Source organism: Chrysochloris asiatica, unplaced genomic scaffold (assembly GCF_000296735.1).
Source record: "Chrysochloris asiatica unplaced genomic scaffold, ChrAsi1.0 scaffold00002, whole genome shotgun sequence".
NCBI lineage: Eukaryota > Metazoa > Chordata > Mammalia > Afrosoricida > Chrysochloridae > Chrysochloris > Chrysochloris asiatica.
Genome location: NW_006408520.1, coordinates 2870695 through 2877382, shown reverse-complemented (window position 1 = coordinate 2877382; position 6688 = coordinate 2870695). Strand labels below are relative to the sequence as shown.

General features: G+C 36.1%; 1 pseudogene; it reads right to left on the bottom strand.

The window, feature by feature from the left end:
• Nucleotides 1-5676: 5676 nt before the first annotated feature.
• LOC102814856 lies at nucleotides 5677-6397 on the bottom strand (annotated as a pseudogene).
• Between the last annotated feature and the right edge of the window lie 291 nt (nucleotides 6398-6688).

The following is a 6688-nucleotide window of genomic DNA, read 5'->3' as shown; positions in this document are numbered from 1 at the left end:
ACCACTTCTCTAACCTTTCCTCTGAAGTTCATGGTTCTAGAATTTTCATTTACATCTGTTTCATTTGGTCTCTCAAACCTTTGTTGTAAAGGGCCCATGTAGTACATTTTTCCAATCCACCATCCTGTTAGAAGTCTATCTTGATATCCATTTTTTGTCTTTTCTTGCTTTCTACTTGGATGATAGATGAGAGATGATGTTTTACCATTCTGGCATCTAAGGAGCATTCTGGCTGTACTTCCAGCACAGATTAGTTTGTTCAGACAACTCATGATACTTTTGATCTTGTTCTGAAACACCATAATTCAAATGCATTGATTATTCTATGGTTTACCTTATCATTGTCCAGCATTCACCTATGGTTGGTTATGTGCTGTGGAGTTGGTGTGAGTAATTAAAAATACCATGATTTGGGTCAGGCACACCTTAATCCTCAAATTGAAAGCTTTACTCTTGAACACTAAAGAGGTCTTCTACAGCAGATTTGCCTAATACAATATGCCCTTAGAGTTCTTGACTGCTGCTTCCATGAGTGTTGATAGTGGATCCAAGCAAAATGAAATCTTTGCCAACTTCAATCTTCTCTTCATTTATCAGGATGTGAAATGCACTTTCATATGAATAATTGATAATCTTTTCCACAGTCTGCCCATAGCCTTGTTTCAGCTGAAGATATTGAGCTTTTCCACCCTCTTTTTCCAACTGTTGCTGCTGTTGTTAAGTGTTGTGGAGTTGGTTGTGACCCTGTATAAGTTTTCCAAGGAGTGGCTGGTGAGTGTGACTACCTACTGGTATTTAAAATACCAATGGCTTAATTTTGAGTATCACAGCAATACACAAGCCACCACAGTATGGCAAACTGACAGAAAATAGGTGATTTTAAGTCATAATCTTTCAAAAGTATTTGTTGTCCTCGAGTTTGATCAGGCTCATGATGACTTATGCACAGTGAAATATGTGAGAACCAGAAGGTAGTGTAGTGGTTATGAATCGGGCTGCTAACCTCAAGGTGGGCAGTTTGAAACTACCAGCTGTTCTGTGGGGGGAAAGATGAAGCTTTCTGCTCCCGTAAAGATTCTCAGCCTTGGAAACCCTGTGCAGGGTCACTACGAGTTGGAACCGACTCCACGGTATTTAACAACAACAACAACAACCTTTGGTAGGGAGTCCTGGTGTGACGCTGTGGGTTAATGCACTGGACTGCAAAGCAGTTTGAACTGCAAGGTCAGCGGTTCAAGCTCGCCTGCTGCTCCTCAGAAAGCCTATGCAGGGTTGCTATGGGTCAGAACCGACTGCATGGCATTTAACAACAACAAAACAGCCTTGATAGAGCAGTGTAAGGATAGGCGCTATCTGTCATGATTTCTGCCTTCGACAGGGTGCAATTTAACTACTCTCCTATTACTCATTTTAGTCAAAAATATTTGAACTTTTTTCCATGATATAGTTCTGCCTTACTTAGATGAATGCTTTCATGGTTTTACTGTATAAGAAAAGAAACACTGTGGCCCTGTATCACCTTCATGATCTTTGACATGTTTGAAAAAAATTTTGAGGTTATTCGGTCAATCCCTCTCAATGAGGGATTTTCTCATTTCTACTGACCCTCTCTTCTTTACCAAATATAATGTCCTCATGCGGTACCTGGCCGTTTCTTATGACATGTCCAAAATAAGCATGACAAAATCTGTCTAGCCTTGCTCCTAAGGAACGTGTTTTAAAAATGTGTGCTGAGACAGATTTGTTCTTTTCTCTGGTTGTTGTTCTTGTTAAGTGCTGCTGAGTCAGTTCTAAGTCATTGCACCTTCGTGTAGGGTTTCTGAGGAGTATCTAGTGTTTTTTAACAGCCAACTTTGTGGTTACCAGTCCAGAACTTATCCTACAGTGCCACACCAGGACTATGTTGTTTGTGTTCTTGTTAAGTACCATTGAGTCGACTCTGACCCATAGCGACCCTGTATAGAATTTCCAAGGAGCAGCTGGTGAGCTTGAACAGCCAACCTTGCAGTTCAAATGGCTTTACAGTCTGGTGCATTAACCCACAGCGCCACACCAGGATCTTCTCTGGTAGTTCATGTTAGATACAATGTTCTTCACCAACAACACAATTCAAATGCATCAAGTCCTCTGTCTTCTTTTGTTAATGTCCATATGTAGCATGAATTTTAGGCAGCTGAAAATCTCATGGTTTGGGTCAGAAGCACCTTAGTTACCAAAATGATATCTTTTCTTTTTAGTACTGTAAAGAGGTTTTTGGCAGAAAATTTGCCCAATGCAATAAGTTCTTTTATTTTTTTTTTTACAACTGCTTCCATGGTTATTGATTGTCGATTAAAAAAGAATGATATCCTTGACAACTTGCATTTTCTCATTTATCATGTTCCATTTGCATATTGAAGGTCATTAATAAGCCTTCTAAACCTAATGCCATGTGATTCTTCATATACTTCTGTTTCTTCGATTATGTGTTCAGCAAAAATTTGAATAAGTAAATGAAAGAATCCAATCCTATTGCACACTTTTTCCAACCTTAAACCATGCAATATTCCCTTGCTCTTGATTCATGTACAGATACCACATGAACATAATGAAGTGCTCTGAAGTTTCCATTCTTTGTAATGTTATCCATAATTTAATTTGATTCATGCAGTGGAATGTCTTGTGTAGTCAAGAATACATAGGTAAAAATCTGGTATTCTCTGCTTTCAATCAAGATCCTTTGGACATCAGCAATAATATCCTTCTTTCTATACCCTTTTCTGAATCCTACTTGAATTTCTGGTAGTCCCCTGTAGATGCATCACTGCCGTTGTTTTAAAATTACTTCCAGAAAAACTCTGCTAGCATGATATAGTTAATGATAGAGTTCCATGATTTTCACATTCTGTTTAGCTGGTTTTCTCTGGAATCATCACACATATGGATCTCTTCCAGTCAGCTGGCCAGGTAGCTGTCTTCCAAATTTCTTGACAAAGATGAGTGAGTATTTCCATGATTCACCTATTTGTTTCCACATTCCAATCAGAATCTATCAATTCCTGGTGCTTTGTTTCTTTCTTTAATTTTTAACCAATGCGTTTTTTGCACAGTGAAAATTTTCCTTCAGTACTAATGGTTTTAAATCATCTGCTACCTCCTGAACTGTTTGAATATTGACCAATTATTTTTTATATTTTTTCCTGTGTATTCTTTCCATTTTCCTATAATGCTTCCTGATTCATTCAACTTTTGGTTATAGAAATGAAACTCAAACTTTTAATTTTCTCTTTAATTGTTTTAACCTGAGAAATACCAATCATGTTCTTCTGTTGGTTTTCAATCTCCAGTTCTTTGTGCATTCTATAATAATATTTTACCTCATCTTCTTGAGTTACTCTTAGAATCTTTCCATTTAATTATTTTACTTCATCATTTCTTCTGTTCCCTTTTGCTATTCTGCACCTAAGAGCAATTTTCAGAATCTTTTCTGACATTTTTTTTTCCTTTCCTGCCTTTTGAATGACCTTTGCTCTTTACATGCATCATATCCTTGATGTCTTCCCATAACTCTTCTGATTTGGGGCCATTTGTGTTGACGAAGTAATAGGCCAGAACCATCATAATGTTTTTACTGCATTTTAGTATGATGGAAAAGATATCAAGAGGCTTTGAGGACAAAAAAAAATAACACCCTCTTTTAAAAAAGCAGACACCATGTTTATTAAGTTAAAATAGTCCCAAGAAAATGAAAATGAATACTTTTAAATGCTGAATTTAATAAAAGACATGAGAAATGTAGAATGAAGATGAGGATGATAGATAGTCACTGCTCTTTGATGCTTTTTAAAGAAAGCAATCCTAACTATTGAAATCATAATTATGACTATTTTAAACATTGTAGAATAATTTAATATGCTTTAATATTTTAGTAAAAATTGACTAAATATAAATCTTCCTATTTCCTATTGTCTCCCCACTTTTCAGCTATCTTCTATCTTTTTTAGAAAGTTGCAAGGTTGATGGTTCAAACTCACCAGCCGCTCCTCAGCAACTGTATACAGGGTCACTATGAGTCAGAACTGACTCAACAGCATTTAACAACACCAATGTTAAGTATATGCTAATAATATTAACTCGCAAAGTAAAATCAAGAGAAAAAAACAAACAAACTATTATTAAATCCAGTTTTCCTCAAGAAGTGAGAATGCACTATAAAATCGCTTTCATGGTTTGTTGAATTTTTGTTGTTTTTCTTTGTCAATAGTCATTCTATCACATTTTGTTTCTTTATGGTTCTTATTGGCCTAAAAGAGCTAATAATAACTACCATTTGGATAGCACATTCCAGTTTACCAAGTGTTTTTCACAATCATTGCCTCATTTGGCCCTCACAATAAGTCTTTGGAGGAGCTTTTATTACCACTACCATGCTTCAGACAAGGCAACTAAGATTCAAAACTGCTAAGTTACATGTAGTTTTCACAACTCATTAAATTAATTATGCAATCATTAGAGATCAGGGTTTTGTGACAATTTAATGACACCAAAAATAATCACACACAAAAAAAAGCAATTTAAACAAAAAGCAGTCTATGAATTATGCGAAATAAATCCAAGGTTGTTTTTTCCTTTTGAACTTCAAGTTTTCTACAATGAGCAGGATTTAATTTTTGTAAGAAAATTAAAGCCGTAACAATTGTATTGCCTAACAAAATCAATGTTAACCTCTTATTCTACTCCACCCACTGACCACAAGCTTGCTTGCAAAAAGACTAATTTTTGTCACAGCTATACAACTGTAAAAATATTTTTAAAGGGCTGAATTTATGTTTGCATATGAACTGGATAATTTGTTTAAAAAATGTGAGTGATTGGTTCTCCTCAAGTATTTTTTCCCAAAAGTCTCTGGATTAGATATTAGTAAATAGAAATCGGTTAACCAGAGGTCATTCACCATCTTTAAGAGAAAAAAACATAGTTGCTTCCATTTGATTCCAACTGATAATGTTTGGAGTAATGTTGTGCTCCATAGGGTTTTTTGAATGCACCAAACACTTTAGCATTTATTATTTTTTAAGCAAATGACAAAGATCCAGTGCACCAGCTTTACTTTTAAACCTAAGCTTAATATTACATATTTAAACAATTTTCAAAACTTGCTAAATTGCCAGCACTCATGCTCAATTAGAAAATATCCTTAATTTATATTAAACCAGAAATGTATTACCATTAAATTATTAATATCTTCCACTACTCAATACTGAAAAAAACAAACAAATTATTTTTGTTGAAAATTCATTCTGACAATGTTAACTTCACAGCAGACCGAAACAATTTGGCTCACATTTCAGACAGAAGGAAAAAAGCAAGACAACGCAGGTGTTAGTGTACAATTTTCTCCTAGCTCTATTAAAGAATCATGGTTCACCTTGGATTAAGTTTAATAAAAAATCAAAGTGTATGCATACATTTACAGCAATTTTAAAGACAAAAAAAAAAAAAAGGCCCTATTAACGTGGTACCAACAATAAACTCAAAGTCTATGACAAATAAGTGTTCCGAAGAACTCTTTATAAATAGGTTAGGGACCGTTATACTGAAAGAAGAGTTCATTTGAAATCTTAAAAAAAATGTTCCTGTTAAGCCTCAAATGGTGCTTGTAATAGTTTAACATTTCTGTTAAATGTGTGAGTTGGATTACTTGTTATCCAAGCGTAGCGGCTGCTCCTTACCATTTATTGCTAAGGACTTTAACTGGCCATCTTCTTCAACTTCCATTCTTTCTTGACCATTCTCAACAATTCTCTTTGTAATGAATTTTCTGCCATTAACTGTTTTAGTAGAAGTTGATATTGATTTGAAGTTGCCCATTCCACTACCACCAAATGATATTGATGAGAATGAAGTAATGCCCCCATGATCCAGTGAACTAAATGCGGTAAATCCTGTATCAAAAGAAGGGAATCCACCTCCCAAACATGAAAGCCCACTAAAGACGAGTAAAAGGGCCCCGTGCCTTGGTTTTGACTCCCATGGGGGCCTCTGCAATTCCCCAAAATGCCGTTAAATGGATTTTCAAAGAAGTCAAATGATTATGGGTCCCTTCCACCAAAAAATTCCCTGAAGACATCATCTAGATTTCGGAATGTGAAGCTAAACTCAAATGGACTACCAAAATGACTTCCACCTCCACCTCCATTTAATCCCTCTTTGCCATATTTGTCACAGATGTCCCATTTTTTAGCATCTGTGAACACCTCATATGTCTCAGCTACTTGTTTGAATTTTCCTGTGCCTCTTCCTTATTCTCAGGGTTTTTATCAGGATGCCACTTTAGTGCCAATTTATGGTATGCCTTTTTAATATCCTCAGGTGAAGCATGTCTCTGCACACCTAGAACGTCATAGTAATCCACCATGTTTTAACAGATTGAAACAATTCCTGAGGAGGTTGGCAGCCAGAGGTGAGGAAGAGGAGAGGTTGTGAGGTGGAACCCATGTTCTCCTCTCAAGCCTGGCATGGCTGAAATCGGTGGAGACCATGGCGACCATCTCCATAGGGTTTTCAACAAATTAATTTTCAGAAGTAGATTGTCAAGCTTCTCTTTGGCGGACTTAGGTGGACTGGTGCCTCTAACCTTTTAGTTAGCAGCTAAGTGCATTAACCATCTCACTACCCAGTGATTCCGTTATTGTATTTAGGAAAACAT